The sequence below is a fragment of the Silene latifolia genome, chromosome Y (assembly GCF_048544455.1).
Source record: "Silene latifolia isolate original U9 population chromosome Y, ASM4854445v1, whole genome shotgun sequence".
NCBI classification, from domain to species: domain Eukaryota; kingdom Viridiplantae; phylum Streptophyta; class Magnoliopsida; order Caryophyllales; family Caryophyllaceae; genus Silene; species Silene latifolia.
The window spans coordinates 44,197,586-44,216,422 of record NC_133538.1 but is presented as its reverse complement, the minus strand read 5'-3'; the positions used below and the strand labels follow the sequence as shown (position 1 = coordinate 44,216,422).

The 18,837-nt window shown below is 35.4% G+C and overlaps 1 non-coding gene across 1 annotated transcript; it reads left to right on the top strand.

Moving 5' to 3' along the window:
- The first annotated feature begins 1,645 nt into the window (after window positions 1-1,645).
- LOC141636736 (small nucleolar RNA R71) lies at window positions 1,646-1,747 on the top strand. Its single transcript, XR_012541324.1, has one exon. It is a non-coding gene; the product is annotated as a small nucleolar RNA R71 (small nucleolar RNA).
- The last annotated feature ends 17,090 nt before the right edge of the window (window positions 1,748-18,837 follow it).

Sequence of the window (18,837 nt, the reverse complement as noted above, 5' to 3'; positions counted from 1 at the left end):
AGTTGGGGAGCTTTTATTGTCTTGTCAAGATTAAAAGTGATCGTTTCATCTCCCACTTCGACTGTGAGCTCTCCATGTTTCACGTCAATCACCGCTCCTGCGGTGTGTAAGAAAGGTCTTCCTAGAATGATAGGAATGTTGGAATCCTCCTCCATATCAACAATAACAAAGTCCACCGGGATGAAGAACTTGCCAATTCTTACCGGCACATCTTCACATACCCTTAAAGGTGTCTTCGTTGATCGATCCGCCATTTGAAGTGTGATATTAGTGCACTTGAGCTCTCCCATTTCTAACCTTTTGCACACCGAGTAGGGTATGACACTCACACTTGCCCCAAGGTCACATAAAGCTTTGTTGATTGTAGTATCGCCAATGGTGTATGGAATAGAGAAACTTCCCGGATCCTTTAGTTTTGGAGGTGAACTTCCTTGTAGGATGGCACTACTCACCTTAGTGAAAGCAATAGTCTCAAGCTTCCGGATGGTTTTCTTCTTTGAAAGAATATCTTTTATGTATTTCGCATAGGCCGGAACATGATTGATTAATTCCGTAAATGGAATTGAGACTTCCAAGTTTTTCACAATCTCCATAAACTTCCCAAGTTGTTCATAAAAATTAGGCTTAGCTTGATGACTTGGAAATGGAAGTCGAATCACAATAGGCTCTTTCTTCTTATCCTTCTCTTCATTCTCCTTTGAAACTTCTTGAATGGTGGTGGGTTCTTCTTCTTTCTTAGAGTCTTCAACAACTCTTTCTTTGTCACTAGCATTCACAACATCTTCATCAACGGGCCTCTTCGGCCCTTCATACCTTGTACCACACCTCAAATGGATGGCACTCACCGACTCATGTCTTGGGGGATTACCTTGAGGTGGCAATTGCCCCTTTTGTCTTTGTGAACTAGAAGATGCTAATTGAGACATTTGGGTCTCCAACATATTTGTGTGAGCTAGTATGTTGTTGATGGTGATGTCTTTTGCTTGGCTATCCTTTTGCATTTGAGTGAAAAATTCTTGTTGGTTCTTTTGCATTTGAAGGACCGCTTTTTAAACATCAAAACCTTGGTCATTTGTTTGATTGAATGGAGGTTGATTTTGATAACTTTGGTTTTGATTGTAAAAGGGTCTTTGAGCTTGGTTTCTCATTGGAGGTGGGGTGTATGTTGTTTGAGGGTTTTGAACATTTTGGCTTTTGTATTAGAGGTTGGGATAGAATTTGGTGTTTTCATTGTAATAGTTGGAATAAGGGGTACCACTCTTGTATGCTTGGAAAGAATTAACTTGTTCACTTATTCCCATACATTCACTTTGGTCATGTCCCAAAGTTCCACAACTCCCACATACTCCACTTGGAATTGATGAAGATGCCACCATGGCATTAACATATTGCTTAGATGATTTGGAGGCTTCTTCAAGTTTATCCATAGCCTTCTCAAACTTCAAATTAATGGTGTCAATATGAGCACTAAGTTGAGCATCCAATTGAGTAATAGAGTCCACTTCATGCTTTCCTCCTCTAGTAGCCTTCTGAGGTCTACTATATTGTGAGTTATGGACCGCCATTTTCTCAATCTTGTTCCATGTTTGATTATCATCAACTTCGGTAAACATACCATTTGATCCCATATTGAGAATGTTTCGGGAGTCCATGGTGTGGACAAGATCGACAAGTATCCTTCAATCTCTCCCATGCTTCATACATCCTCATCCCTTTGTTTGAACCCGGTGATTTAGGCTCTCAACATGTTAGTCTTTTCCGGAGGATAGAATTTCTTGTAGAAAGCAGATGCCAATTTCTTCCAAGAGTCAATACAAAGAGTAGGCTTATCTAGGATCTTTAACCATTGTTTCGCGGAACCAATCAAAGAAAAAGGAAATAAGACCCATCGAATTTGGTCTTGAATAACTCTGGTTTGAGAAATCGCATCACAATAGTCACAAAAAGTCTCCATATGAGAATGAGGGTCTTCAGTAGGCATCCCCCCAAATTGACTTCTCTCAACTAATTGTATAAATGCGGACTTTGCAATGAAATTACCGGTTAAGTATTGTGGTGTAGGAGTACCATTTGGTAGGTTCTCTTCGGTTGGTACGGAATGTGATGAAAATTTAGGCATTGTGGGTTGATTTTGTGGTTGGTTTTGTGTTGGATTATCCTCTCCTTCTCTTGCAAAAGGGTTGATGAACTCAATATTATTTGGTTGAATGTCCACAATCTCACCAATACCTCTCAAAGTATTTCTAGCAAGTCTTCTATTGTTGGTCAAAGTTCTTTCATTTTCAAGATCAATGGGTAACAAGTTACCTTGTGATCTCCTAGACATGCAAAATATCAAACAACTCGAAAACAATTAGAACAAACCTTGAGGAGTTTGACTTCCCCAAGGTAAAGAAAGACACAACTAAAAACAATCAAAGAAAATCAAATCAAGTTAACACCGTCCCCGACAACGGCGCCATTTTTGGTTCGTCGGTTTTGTTACTTGTCGTCAAAAGTTGCCTTGACCAAAACAATATTTATAACTTCACAAACTTCTCTACTCTTAGTAAAGAGGTAAGTAAAGGTCGGATCCCATGGGACGGGTATTAATGTAGGATTTTCGATTGTAAATGGTTGAGTCTAAGGGTGTCACAATTTGGGTTGAGATAGGAGATAAACTAAACTAATCAACAATGTAAATAAAATAATGAAAAGAAGCAAGATGATTAAAATGAGCTGTAAACAATTGATTAAAAGCACTAGGTTGTCATGGGTTCATAGAGGATTCATGGGATTTGATCATACAAACTTTTTTTCTACTAGATGTAAGCACTTATTGTTGTGATGGGATCGAGTTAGTGTATATCTTACAATCCCTAAGAAGGCTTGGGTCCCGGAGCCGAATCGATTAGATTGTACAACCCCTACAAGTCGACTTAATCCTTCCCATCCAACTATATGCATGGTCTAATGAGACTCGAGTTGGTTTATATCTTACAAGTCTCATTTAAAAGGTAAGTGATGGGTAAAAAATGCAAGGATTCATAGGCTCGCATTTCATCAAACATAACATGTGCATAAGTTGGAATCACAACAAACAACAAGCAACAAGCAAATTAATTATGAAAACATATTAGATTAAGCATAAATCAATCCCCTGTTGGAATATGTGTCCTCCGGCAATAATGCGATCACAATTGTTGATCATGATGATCACATGTTTAAGTCTCATTTTAAAGAATACAATTGGGAAGTAATATTTTACAGTAAACTGGTCCACACATATCGGTAATGATTGGCTTACTAGAGTTTGACATTACTGTCGTGAGACGGTGGTGATCAGTTGATCCCCTTAGGTCATACCTAAAGGATAACACACTTAATTGATCATTTAATTGATCGTATGACGATACGGGTCAATTAAATTACTTAAAATTGACGGACGATTTTGGAAGTAATATTTACGTGTCTTATTGAAATTTGATTAAATAAGATACGGTCTAAGTAATCGAATTGTTTTATTACTTAGATGAAATTATTGTTTAAGAAAACAATTGCAATTTGAATGAATAATATATTATAAGTACAAGATGTTGTAATTTATAATTGGTAAATTATTTTGGTACAAGTAATTGTGAATTACTGAGTCGATTTTTGTATATGACGTATTTTTATTAATACGTTGATTTTTAATATGATAAAAATACATGACAATTTTATGTGACATGTGACATGTGACATATGACAAATTGACAAATTGACATTTTGACAAAGATAAAATGGAGTCCATTTTATCCATGTTAGCTGAAAATAATGGGAGGATTAAGGAAATATTATGTTTATTGTGTGAGTGGTAAGCATAATGATTTCCCTAATTTTCTAGCCATGCAAACCTAGTGATTATTGTGAAGAACAACTAGTGCATGCATTGGTCCCTTCTCTTCCCCCCTTTACCCGGTTTTTGATAGAGCAAAGCCAAAAGTTTTGCTCTATTATTTACCTAATATTCACTATAATGTTAACTAGTGAAAAATTCATTCAATCATCCATCTAAAAATAAGAACTTTTAGAAAGATAAAAACCTTCCTCTTCCTTCTCTCTTAACTGGTTTTAAGAGACCAAAATCAAATTATTTTGGGTCAATTTTATACAAAATTAATATTGTTCTAGTAATAATAGTATTAATTTTATTAAGTTGTTGTCTTGGGTATAATACTTTTGGGAGGGATTATCTTCTTGAATCCTTGTTCTTCCATCAAGGAGAGCTCAAGAACAAGAGAGTAGGAGAACTCTCTTGTGCCCATATAAATCGATATTCTCAATGTAAGAATAAAGATTTCTTCCTTATTATTTTTATTGTTTGCATGCATAAGATCACCATTTAATTTTATGACTAAATTAACAAAAACATATATGAATATGTTATTTATATATATCTAGATTTCTAACAAGCGGTATCAAGAGCCTTGGTTGTTTGCATGCAAACGGTTATAGTTTTTCCGAGTGATATGATTAACATATAAAACTTGTAAATTTGTGTTATTATGAAATATCACGAAATAAATTTATGCATGTTAAGTTTCTGGCCTAAAATGTTTTTAGGATATTTTGGTTATTTTATGGATTTTTATTGTTCATCTTATAATGTAATGGCATTAAAAATGTGATTTTATGATTAAAATGTCATTTTCGGACTAAAATTAGCTAAACTTCGAATTTTCTAGTGATTTTTGGATATGTTATCACATATATTATTTTGAGTAGACCTGTAAATTTTCATAATTTTTGGAGTTCTTATGCTCGAAAAATGGATTTTTCATGTTTAAAATCAGATTTAGATGAAAAATAGGTTAATATAAGATAAATTTCGAATCTGGTCATAGAAATTTAGTATGTTGTCACATGAAATTTTACAAGATGTGTGTAAGATAATGGGCTATATTGAAGTCTTTATGCATGATTTATGGATTTTTGATGAAAAATAGCATAAATAGTGACTTAATTAGTAAATAATTGCTAAAACATACTCCATGACTAAGGAAAAACGTCACATGTTGCATTATATTATCTTTTTCAGATCTAAAATTGAAAATTTGATGAATATAATTTTTCTCATGTTTTTATGATTTTTATTGATAAATCCGATAAACCGCAACATAGTTTTTCCGATAATTTTACGAAATTTTAACCTAAGTTTTTGAACATTATGAGTGTCATGGTATTTTTCCAGAATGTTCATAAGTTTAAATTTCAAATTTCAAATTTATTTGAATTTTTGTGATTTATTTGAAGTTTATAGCATTTTTATTGTAATTTTAAGTCCATTAATGAACAATTTTAGAAATATGAGTTAATTATGGTCAAATAGTTAGTGAAGACTAATTTTGAGTCCTAAGAGGTTAGGGTAATTAACTTGTGCGTAAATATGAATTTATGTAATTTTTTTGATTATAAAACGTTGAATCACGCAAATCCGTAAAAACCGTATAATATACGATATTGGCTCCTTAAAGGCGATTTAGCATAAAACTGGGCATGTTCATACATATTATAATGCTGCATTTTATTTATGATTGTCATAATTTTATTTTATGTAATTTTTGAATTATGTAATTTTACTTAGTATGGCCTTAGTTTTTAAAATTGGTATTACCCGAAATGTATGGGAATATCGATTCGGTTGTAATTTATTGTGATCTCGTATCACCGTTTTGTAATTTAATAGATTTATTTTATTTTATTTACAAATGTATAATAGGAAATTATGTAATTTGTTATGTAATTTTATTTATTCCGGAGATACTTGAAGACGGTGTCATTCAAGAAGGCGATACATAAAGACGGTGTTACCTCGAGATGCGTGCCATAACCGAAATTCAAGGGACCAATGGAGTTAGTTTCCGAATATGTAATAGTTAATTAGATTTTCTGTTGTAGGAAGGCCATACTAGGATTTATTTTATGCTTTGCATTTTATTTATATGTTGCATGCATCGCTAAATCGCCATAACTAAAACATGCATTGTCTTTTTATCGAGTTTATCGACCGTGTCAATTAGAATTATCGTAGTTCACCGCTTTAGTTTACTTAAAACGTGATAGATAATAAATTGACATGACCTCTCGCTAAAAGAATCAATTGAGACATAGCCTTACCAAATAGTAGAAACCATGAAAACCTATTTCGCGAGGGAGTGCACTCGGCTACCCCGGGGTACAAACCTTGTTACGTAGGGGAAGTGGGTGATAAATGTCTATCCACCGAATTCATGTTGATGAGGGTTTTATCGGCTACCCCGTGCCCAAGTTAATATGGGTTTGGATCATGGACACATTTATTCGAAATTTGGATTGAGCTCAACAAAAGTTTTTGATAAGGGTTTCATCGGCTACCCCGTGCCCTTGTCGGATGTGTTTTGGGCTATAGATAAACATTAGAGTAATTTTATCGACCAAGAGTTCTAAAAGTAGAATCGATTAAAAGGTTAATCCACCAAGTTATATTGATAAGGGTTTCATCGGCTACCCCGTGCCTAAGTTGATATGAATTTGGGTCTTGGAATCATTTATCTAGTTGGGTAGAGGTCACTAGAAAAATGCTAATAAAACTTGTTTAAATTATTTTTACGGGTATTATTATTAAAACGACATATGTTTTATTCCTTCTATATTTTGTTTTGTAGACCGCTCTTATTTCTCATAACAAATGGCAAATCCAAACACCAACGCCACGCCTCTCACTAATACTTCATGGCTCCGATCCTTCATGGATCGATGTAAACTTGAAAAAAATGGGTCAAATTTCTCCGATTGGGATGCCCAACTCAAATTAGCCGCCCAAGGTGACGACAAGCTTCGTTACCTTACCGAGGCCTCTCCACCCGAACCTAATACTAGGTCGACCGCCGCCACTAGGGAAGCATATGAGGCTTACCATAAGGAGTCCGCCGCAATTAAAAATGTGTTGATCTTTGCGATGGAGGCGGATCTCCAAAGGAGAGCCTTTAAGATGGGCACCGCTAATGAGATTTACTCCAAGCTTGTGACAATTTTTTCACATACTCCGCGGATCGTCCAATATGAGGCGGCCGCGGCATTCTTTGATCTCGACTTCAAAGAGGGCCAAAAGGTTAGCCCTCATGTGCTCAAATTAATGGAGCTAGTTGAGACCTTGAAAATTCAAAAGGTTGAAATCCCCAAAGAACTCATTGTAGATAGGATTCTACACTCCTTATCCAAAGTCAAGGCATATGTTCAATTCTGGGTGAATTTTAACATGCAAGACAAGGACGTGTCTCTTGAAGAGTTGCACAAGTTACTTGTGCAAGCCGAAAGGGACATGGGGTTAAATGTGAACCCACCTAAGGATGTGCTTAACATTAGCACCAAAAGCAAGAAGAAGTTCAAGAAGAATGGGAGGAAGGGTAAGAAACAAGCTCCCACTTTCACCAAAGCTAAGACTTATGAAGCTAGCACTTCAAAAATCAAGAAGGGTCCTCTTGATAAATGCCATTATTGTAATGGTGTTAGACATTGGAAAAGAAATTGTTCCAAATACCTTGGTGATATTAAGGCTGGAAAGATTACTCCAGTAGGTAAATGACTATCCTTTCTTTTATGTTTCTATTTCAACTATGGTATTATGATACAAAGTTATGATAATGTATCTCCCTTTTTATTCTAAATAGGGCCTCCACCAAGCAAAGACAAGGGAAAAGAAAACCAAGCTTGAGAAACCATCAAGAAGCTAGGAATAGCTTTCATGGAGTTTCGCTTTTTATTGTCTTATTTTAATCATGTTTTGGATTTTAGAACCTTTTAATTTCCGTATTCGACATGGAAGTATATTTTGGATAATTGGTTGTATTTTGGATAATGGTGGCTTGGTTTGCAACCCAAGTCACCCGTTTTATCATTTTATCCTTGTTCTAAAACTCGTATTTACGTGCTTGCTCTTAGAAACATATGATTATTCACTTAAAGTGATCTAATAGACAACTATAATGATGGGATTCATTATATGTCCACATGCTTAAGGCTTGTGTATGATCATTTATAAAGTAATTTTGAGTCTATGAACTCTCTTGAAGGAATGTCAATCACCAAGTGCACTTACAAAAATCTAAAAATATTAGTCAACCTATAAGATAGTCCTCCTCATACTTCAAATTTCATTATTTGTGTCTCATAAGCTATCTTTGAATCTATAGTGTAATCATTCTAAAGATAGAGTGGGAGAAAATGAAGACACAAAGACACTAAGAACAAGAACACCAAGATAAATTTGTGTACTTGTGTAAATGAGATCTACGCAAGGGAGAATGATTTGAATAAAGGTATATCTATTTATATAGCATACTCAATAGATGAGATCTATGGTCTCAAATAAAGCTACATGACAAAAGAGACCAAGTGAAATAATCAAAAGAATATTTTCTCAAGATTACTACACGAGGAGACCAAAAGAAAGTTTTGGAAAAAAAATGACTAATGTAAAGTCTTAACAAGAGTTTTGACTAGTTGATGATAAATTTTGACCAATAGTTTCAATATTGATATTTACTTAAGAGCCTAAATGAATCAAAGTAACATCCTAGGATATAAACGAGATTTATAACTAGAAATTACAAGGATTGATATACCGATATCTTCAATAGCTAAGTTTTAACCACACTAATGTCATTACTTAACCTCATTATGAAAATTAATTGGTTAAACCTCCTTCCGAAAAGGGTATTTTGAAGGACGTGTACTAGATATTATTTATATTTAAATAATGACATTGCTACGCATCATGATGATATGAATGTGTTAGAGATTAAAAATCTCTTTCCATAAGGTTAAAAATGAGACCACTTCAAAATAGGTATTTTGAAAGGATATGATGGGAACATATATGGTTTTATCTCAAACAAAGCAATAAATTTCAATTCTTGAAATGTCTCAATTGAGTAGTCAATTGCGAATCAAGTGGGAGTTGGAAATTATCATGTGAAGAAATGGAATTTAGTGGGGGTAATCATCTTATAAAAGTTTATAACTCATTACTCATTGAGAATGACGAGCTAATACCTTCTTTCACAAAGAAGTATTTGAGTTTTCAATTCTGGATAGAAAATGGACTATGATGAATCCAATTACATCATGAGATGTTGGATAAGTATTGAGATATACACATCGAATCAACTAGAAACGTAGGTTATTCATGTAAATGAAAATGGAATTGCCATTAGCAGTCATGGTCGTTCATCGAACCTAAGAATGGTTGATCTCATGATTATTAGTTACTAATGTTTCCGCCATTAGAATAATCATGCACATGTCCAATAATGAAACATATGCATAAGAGCATGATGATTCATTAGCAAGCTATAGAAGAAACGTCATGAATTCTCGAAGAGAATCCGATGAGCGATTCATTGTTTGACAGAATACTCTGTTATGTGTCAAGAGATTGCACATATTAAAATTCAAACAACACGTGAGGATTTATGAAAATCCTAAGTTTTTCAGCTAAAAGGAGAAATAAGAATTTTGGAATAGTGCTTAGTTGAAGTAAGAAGTTACTCAAAACTAATTTTTCCTAATATGCTAGGACTTGTGAGAAGTGCTAGGCAAATCATCTTGACAAATTGTTGCAAGACTCTACAAAACATATACCTAGTGCATTGTGTGTGGATGGAGTACTTGACCAGTACAAGTTATATCATTCACCACAAATTCATTTGTTATGTGATAATCAACAAGGAAGTTCTTTCAAGATAAAGAACTGAAACCGAGGTTGGGAACCTTGATGTGTACTTGGTAAGGTTCATGCTATGAGAGATAACATGAATGTAAAGGAAAATACGATTAAGAAGTTTGAACACATGGACACGTGACATGTTAAACTTCTATTGCAATCAACAAGTGTTTACACACTTACGATATGTATCACAAGGTTGTAATATGGTATTGACTACTCGAGTGTGATGTCGACATTTGTCGTTTGAGTTATTATTAACTCACCTTACACTTTGTTACATCCAAACGGGTTTTAGAGACAATTGAACCCCGTTTAAGTGAACACGGATTAGTATTGTATTTGCCCATAGTTACGTACATGAGGTGACGTCTCGAAGTCAACTGGTCCACACATATCGGTAATGATTGGCTGACTAGAGTTTGACATTACTGTCGTGAGACGGTGGTGATCAGTTGATCCCCTTAGGTCATACCTAAAGGATAACACACTTAATTGATCATTTAATTGATCTTATGACGATACGGGTCAATTAAATTACTTAAAATTGACGGACAATTTTGGAAGTAATATTTACGTGTCTTATTGAAATTTGATTAAATAAGATACAGTCTAAGTAATCGAATTGTTTTATTACTTAGATGAAATTATTGTTTAAGAAAACAATTGCAATTTGAATGAATAAAATATTATAAGTACAAGATGTTGTAATTTATAATTGGTAAATTATTTTGGTACAAGTAATTGTGAATTACTGAGTCGATTTTTGTATATGACGTATTTTTATTAATACGTTGATTTTTAATATGATAAAAATACATGACAATTTTATGTGACATGTGACATGTGACATATGACAAATTGACATTTTGACAAAGATAAAATGGAGTCCATTTTATCCATGTTAGCCGAAAATAATGGGAGGATTAAGGAAATATTATGTTTATTGTGTGAGTGGTAAGCATAATGATTTCCCTAATTTTCTAGCCATGCAAACCTAGTGATTATTGTGAAGAACAAATAGTGCATGCATTGGTCCCTTCTCTTCCCCCCTTTACCCGGTTTTTGATAGAGCAAAGCCAAGAGTTTTGCTCTATTATTTACCTAATATTCACTATAATGTTAACTAGTGAAAAATTCATTCAATCATCCATCTAAAAATAAGAACTTTTAGAAAGATAAAAACCTTCATCTTCCTTCTCTCTTAACCGGTTTTAAGAGACCAAAATCAAATTATTTTGTGTCAATTTTATACAAAATTAATATTGTTCTAGTAATAATAGTATTAATTTTATTAAGTTGTTGTATTGGGTATAATACTTTTGAGAGGGATTCTCTTCTTGAATCCTTGTTCATCCATCAAGGGGAGCTCAAGAACAAGAGAGTATGAGAACTCTCTTATGCCCATATAAACCGATATTCTCAATGTAAGAATAAAGATTTCTTCCTTATTTTTTTTATTGTTTGCATGCATAAGATCACCATTTAATTTTATGACTAAATTAACAAAAACATATATGAATATGTTATGTATATAGATGTAGATTTCTAACATCCCCATGTTGGTTTCCCCTAATTCCCCATTAACCCTAGTTAATGAAACTACTCACTCATTATCAAGTTTAACATGTTAACAAGGTTATCAATCATACTAGCAAGGCAAAACATGATGAACAAATGAATATGATTAACAATAATTAAAAAGAATTAAGAGAGAATTATACCTATAAAGATAATTCCAAATAATAAAGCAAAGAATAATAGAAGTACTTGATGATTGATGGAAGGTTGTCAATCCTCCAAATAAACCCAAATAATCTTCTAATTACCCAAAATAAATGATGAACAATAGAGAAATTAAGGAAAGATTAAGAAATGAGATTTGTATTAATGCTAAATTAAGAGTTGATTATAAGATTAAGAGAGCATTAAGACTTGATTAGGATAAGATTAAGATGAGGTGGTAATCTAGGTAGTACAATGGGGTATTTATACTAGAGAGTAGGTACAAAGATTAGGGTTACTAAGGGCTTAAATGACTATTAAGACCCTTAAGAAAAGTTGAGGAAGTGCTCCTCTCCGAGGAGATGCTCATCTTCGTTTTGGTAATCTCCAGGAAATACGCTTGTCCCGAGCGTCTAGGCAGTAGGCACGGTGGATTCTGCAAGGGAATCCGATCGGATCAGGGAAGAGACGCTCGGATTGGTTGGCTTCAAGACGAGCGTCTTGGCATCGGGACGCTCGGATTGGTGGGCAGGGATACGCTCGGATTGGCAGGGAGCCGCTCAGATCCTGGGTCAGGCACTTCTCTTTTCTTCTTTCCTCAACAATCCTCGGGGATCTTGTTGAGGATGCCAGGATCTTTTCATCATTGTCCAATCTACATTATTATCTACATAGGCCTTCTAGTATCGTCTTCCCTTTGATGCTTGGTCATTGAATTCGATCAATTTAGCTCCATTTTGCCATGAAAATGCAAGGTTTGCACTCCTCTCCTACCAAGCCAACAAAACCTCACAGAATATGCAAAATGGGAAACTAAAGATAGTATATGACTTAATTATGCACTAAAAAACATAGGAACGAGGACAATTCGGGGATTAAATATGCTCAAATATGAGTCACATCAGCATGCTATCTATTATATAAGTAAGACTCTCGATGTCGCCCAAGTGAACTGTGACACCACCGAGAAGGAACTCCTAGCCATTGTCTATGCTTTAGATAAATTCCATTCCTATTTGCTTGGATCGAAAGTGATTGTCTTCTCGGATCACAATGCTCTTTGATATCTCTTGATAAAGAAAGAGGCGAAACCAAGGTTGTTGAGGAGGGTTTTGCTACTCCAAGAATTTGATTTGGAGATAAGAGATAAAAAGGGAGCCGAGAATGTAGCAGCGGATCACTTGTCAAGAATTTGATTCCATGATGATGAGGGAGAGACACCAATCAATGACACTTTCCCCGATGATATTTTTATGGCCATCCATTCACAACGTGAGAAGCACACCACACCATGGTTTGCCGACTATGCTAATTACATTGTTGGAGGAGTTCTTCCTTCAAACTTGAACTACAATCAAAGAAAGAGATTCTTGTTTGAAGTGAAGAGATACTTTGGGGACGATCCTAATCTTTACAAGGAATGTAGTGATGGACTTTACCCAAGATGCATACCCCAATGGGAAGTTCAAAGTGTTTTAGAAGGATGTCATTCATCACCCTATGGAGGACACCATGGAGCACGAAGAACTATTGCTAAGGTCCTCCAATCGGGCTTCTTTTGGCCTACCATGTTTGAAGATGCTAGAGAATTTATTCTCCATTGTGATCCTTGCCAAAGAACCGAAAACATTTCTTGGAGAAATGAGATGCCACAACGAGGAATATTGGAGTTAGAAATTTTCAATGTTTGGGGGATTGACTATCAAGGACCATTTGTGCCATCTCAAGGAAATAAGTACATTCTTGTAGCCGTTGATTATGTGTCAAACTGGGTAGAAGCAATTGCTACCCCAACCGATGATGCCAAAACGGTTACCAAACTTCTCAAGAAAGTAATCTTCCCAAGGTTCTGTCCCTAGAGCAATCATAAGTGATGGAGGGACACATTTCCATGAAAAGAAGCTCACATCTCTTTTGGCAAAATAGGGTGTTCAACATAGAACCGGCTTGGGATACCATCCTCAAACAAGCGGTCAATTTGAAGTTTTTAATAGAGACATCAAGCAAATTCTTGAAAAGGTTGTAAACAAGATTCGAAAGTATTGGAGTATGAAGCTTGATGACACTCTTTGGGCTTATAGGACAGCCTATAAGACTCCCATAGGAGCCTCCCCTTACAAGCTAGTCTATGGAAAGGCATGCCATTTGCAAATTGAATTGGAGTACAAAGATTTTTGGGCAATCAAAGCTCTCAACCTTGATCTTAAGTTAAGTGGCTAAAAGAGGATAATGCAAATCTAAGAGTTGGAGGAATTCCGACTACAATCCTACGAAAATGCAAGGATATACAAGGAAAGAACAAAAATGCTCCATGACAAGAGGATTAGACAAAAAGCCTTGCACAAGGGAGACAAAGTCCTTCTATTTAACTCTCGATATCAACTTTTTCCCGAGAAGTTAAATTCAAGATGGATGGGGCCCTATGTGATCACCAAATTAGGAAAATATGGCGACTTCAAAATAAAGTCGGAAGATGGCAACAAATTCAAAGTCAACGGCCAAAGGTTGAAGCCATATTATGAAGGAGCATTCATCGGAGAGGTCGAGTTCATCCGCCTCGGGCGTCTCCCACCATGAAAAGACCATCAAAAAGAGAGTTTGGTGGAGTCCTCTCCAAACCACCATTTGTAAATATACTAACCCTTCTCACTTGTATTTTTAACCTTTACATAAAAGCATGATTTTTGACATGAGAATCGGTGAGGGAGTGTCACTAACTCTTTTGATGAATGACGGATTTAGCAATTCAAGTGTGGGGAAGAACCCTTATCAAATAAGGAGGAAGAAGAACAAAAAGGAGGAAAGCCCCACGGACAGACCTGAGCCCACGGGAACTGAAGGCAATCCGGGTGTCCTGGCTCTAAGACGCTCGTCCTGGGAGAGCTGAAATTGAAGAATTGGGTCTTGTGAGAAATCCGCGCGTCCTGACCTTCTTCAAAATAATGATTTCACTCTATTTATAAATATGCCCGTCTTGAGAAGGATCCGAGCGTCTCTAGTTGGCATCCGCTCGTCTCCAACAAGATCTACGCGTCCCAGCACGGGTTGTAATAACCAGACTGCACTGACTATGGATTCGAGCATCCTGAGCTCGATCTGCCCGTCTCTACCCACTCTTATGTTTTTCTGCAGAGCAAGGATCCTCCCATCCAAGACATGGCCCGCGCGTCTCCCTCCCTTATTGCTCCCTTATTGTCGACAAATACAATATTTCACCCACCACACATCTCTTGACACCTCATCCTTCCTTCCTCTATAAAACATAAAATCCCCTCCCATATAACTCAAATCACACCAAAGCACTCATTTACCTCTCTAAATTTAAAACCCCGAAAACCTAGGGTTTCAAGAAGGATCTCAATTACAAAGAATATCTTCATCTTCAACAAGTCAAATTTCTAGATCTACCTTTAAGATGAGATCAAGAAGGTCCTTCCCTAAAGAAACAAGAAGACCAAGAGTAATTGGAAGCTCCTCCACATCTCACCTCAACACATTAAGGAGAGAGCATGAAGAAATAGTTGATCTCTCAAGACTTAATGAGTTCTCTAACATAGAATCCGTCAATGATGTGCAAAGACTCGTCTTTCACCCCTCCTCAGTAAGAACATTCTTCCTACTAAGTTTATGTGCCATGACACATTGAGGAAACTAGGCATCTATCATCAAACCGAGACACTTTTTGACTTATTTGGTCTTTCAACTATAATCCACATGCATGAACTCGCTTATCGGTAAGATTTCTACCTTGAACAAGACAATTTGTGTGGATTTTAGACTAGGGAACACAACTCGAATGATGACTCTTGTGGAGTTTGCTAGTGTGTTTGGTCTTGATGTATCGCCTACCCGTATATCAAAGCCGCGAAATTATAGCATAACACCTCTATAGCGTGTTAGAAATCCATATCTCATTACTTAACATATTCATATATGTGATGATTTAATTTAGTCATAAAATTAAATATTGATCTTATGCATGCAAACAATAAATAAATAAAGAGAAGAAATCGTTTTCCTCACATTAGAATTCGGATTTTTGGGCACAAGTGAGTTCTCCTACACACTTGTTCTTGAGCTCTCCAAATATTGGATGAACAAGGATTCAAGTGTAGAATCCCTCCCAAGGATTAATACCCAAGGTAACCTCTAAAAAAAATTAATATTATTGATACTAGAACAATATTAATTTGAATAAAATTGACCAAAATATTATTTTTGTTCTCTTAATTTTCGGCTAAGAGAAGGGAGAAAGAGGATGAATTTTATCTCTCTAAAACTCTTATTTTAGATGGTTTTAAGAATGAATGAATACCCCTAATATTTTTGGTAGTGTATAAGGTAAAAATTAAAGAGAAAAACCTATAGTTTTCTCTTCATAAAACCGGGTAGGAGGGGGAGTTCTTAGGGCCAATGCATGAGCAAGGTGCTCTTCACAAGAGGCACTAGGTTTGCATGGCTAGGTTTCGGCAAATATGATTATGTTTACCACTTAGTTAATAACATAATAATTTCCTAAAACACCCCACTAATTCGGTCCATTTAGAGATAAAATAGATTCCATTTTATCTTTGTCAATTTGTCAATTTGTCACATGTCACATGTCATGTAAAATTGTTATATATTTTTAACATATTAAAAATCAACGCATTAAGAAAAATACGTCATATACAAAATTGACTTAGTAATTCATAATTACTTGTACCAAAATATTTTACCAATTATAAATCACAACATCTTGTATTTATAATAAATTATTCATTCAAATGCAATTGTTTCCTTAAACAATAATTTCATCTAAGCAATAAAACAATTCGATCACTTAGACCGTATCTTATTTAATCAAATTATAATGAGATACGTAAATATTACTTCCAAAAACGTCCGTCAATTTGAAGTAATTTAATTAACTCGTATCGTCATACGATCAATTAAATAATCAATTAAGAGTGTTACCCTCTAGGTATGACCTAAGGGGATCAACTGATCACCACCGTCGCACGAGAGTAATGTCAAACTGTAGTCCGCCAATCATTACTGATATGTGTGGACCAGTTGACAGTAAAATATTACTTCCCAATTGTATTCTTTAGACTGAGACATAAACATGTGATCATCATGATCAACAGTTGTGATCGCATTATTGTCGGAGGACACATATTCCAACAATCTCCCACTTGTCCTCGACAAGTGTGCGTCACCAATTCTCTTGTCCTATTACTATCTCCCACTCAATGCAAGGTGTCTTTCAGGTCGTACTTGCAAGTGATCATATCGGGAGTGGTTTCCTCGATCTGAAGAATAACTGATTGACCGGATTTATCTACCATAGATATCTTCCGAGCGTGGCCACGCATTTCCAGTTCATTACTCCTCGAGTGGCCCTGAGATATTGTTATAACCCTGACTAGGGGTGGACAATTCCTATCGCACTCATTCCCTTCGACTAGCCACAGCCATAATAACCCAAAATATGCCCATTTGACCCCATTTACGAAGGTCGTAGTAACACAAATCAAAGTTAATCTGAAACTGTGCCATCTTAGGCGAATAGTCTTTAGTAAAAAGAATCGACTCATTAGAATACTATAGTAGCTCTCGCCACGACCAGGCTATATAAATTTGCCAGAACTCTATAAGCGGTCATAAGGCCCGACAAAGTGTTCCTAACAGTCTGCCTATGTGATCGACTAGTCATTCTCATATGACTCCATGGCACTTGAACTTGCCATCAATCGCATCACATTCTAGTCACTTCGAGACGTCACCTCATGTAAGTAACTATGGGCGAATACAATGTTAATCCGTGTTCACTTTAACGGGGTTCAATTGTCTCTACAACCCGTTTGGATGCAACAAAGTATAAGGTGAGTTAATGATAACTCAAACGACAAATGTCGACATCACATTCGGGTAGTCAATACCGTATTACAACCTTGTGATGCATATCGTAAGTGTGTAAACACTAGTCGATTGCAATAGAAGTTTAACATACCATGTGTCCATGTGTTCAAACTTCTTTTATCGCATTTTCCTTTACATTCATGTTATCTCTCATAGCATGAACCTCACCAAGTACACATATAGGTTCCCAATCTCGGTTTGGGTTCTTTATCTTGAAAGAACTTCCTGGTTGTTTATCACACAACCAATGAATTTTTGTGGTGGATGATTTAACTTGCACTGGTCAAGTGTTCTACCAACTCACAATGCACTAGGTATATGTTTTATAGAGTCTTGCAACAATTGTCAAGACGATTAGCCTAACACTTCTCACAAGTCCTAGCATATTAGAAAATATTAGTTTTGAGTAACTTCTTACTTCAACTAAGTATCTTTCCAAACTTCTTATTTCTCCTTTTAGCTTGAAAAGCTTAGGATTTTCATAAATCCTTACGCGTGTTCGAACTTTAATATGTGGAACCTCTTGACACATAACAGAGTGTTCTGTCCAACACTGAAATCGCTCATCGGATTCTCCTCGAGAATTCATGACGATTCTTCTATGGCTTGCCAATGAATCACCATGCTCTTATGCATATGATTCATTATTATTGGACTTGTGCATGATTATTCTGATGGCGGAAACATTAGTAACTAATAATCATGTGATCAACCATTCTTAGGTTCAATGAACGACCATGACTGCTAATGGCAATTCCATTTTCATTGACATGAATAACCTACGTTTCTCGTTGATACGATGTGTATATCTCAATACCTATCCAACATCTCATGATGTGATTGGATTCATCATAGTCCATTTTCATCCAGAATTGAAAACTCAAATACTTCTTTGTGAAAGAAAGTACTAGCTCGTCATTCTCAATGAGTAATGAGTTATAAACTTTTACAAGATGATTGCTCCCACTAAATTCCATGTCTTCACATGATAATTTCCAACTCCCACTTAATTCCATATGTTTCGCAATTGACTACTCAATCGAAACATTTCAAGAATTGAAATATTTTTGCTTTGCTAAGTTATTAAGATAAAACCATATATGTTCCCATCATATCCTTTCAAAATACCTATTTTGAAAAGGTTTCAATCTTAACCTTATGGAAAGAGATTTGAATCTCTAACTCATTCATTTTATAATGATGCGTAGCAATGTCATTATTTAAATATGAATAATATCTAATATATGTCCTTCTCAAAATACCCTTTTCGGAAGGAGGTTTAACCATTTCATTTTCATAATGAGGTTAAGTAATGACATTAGCGTGGTTAACAAATAATTTAGCTTTTGTAGATATCGGCATATCATTCTTTGCAACTTTTAGTAATAAATCTCATTTATTTTCTAGGATGCAACTTTGATTCATATAGGCTCTTAAGTAAATATCAATATTGAAACTATTGGTCAAATGTTGTTCATAAACTA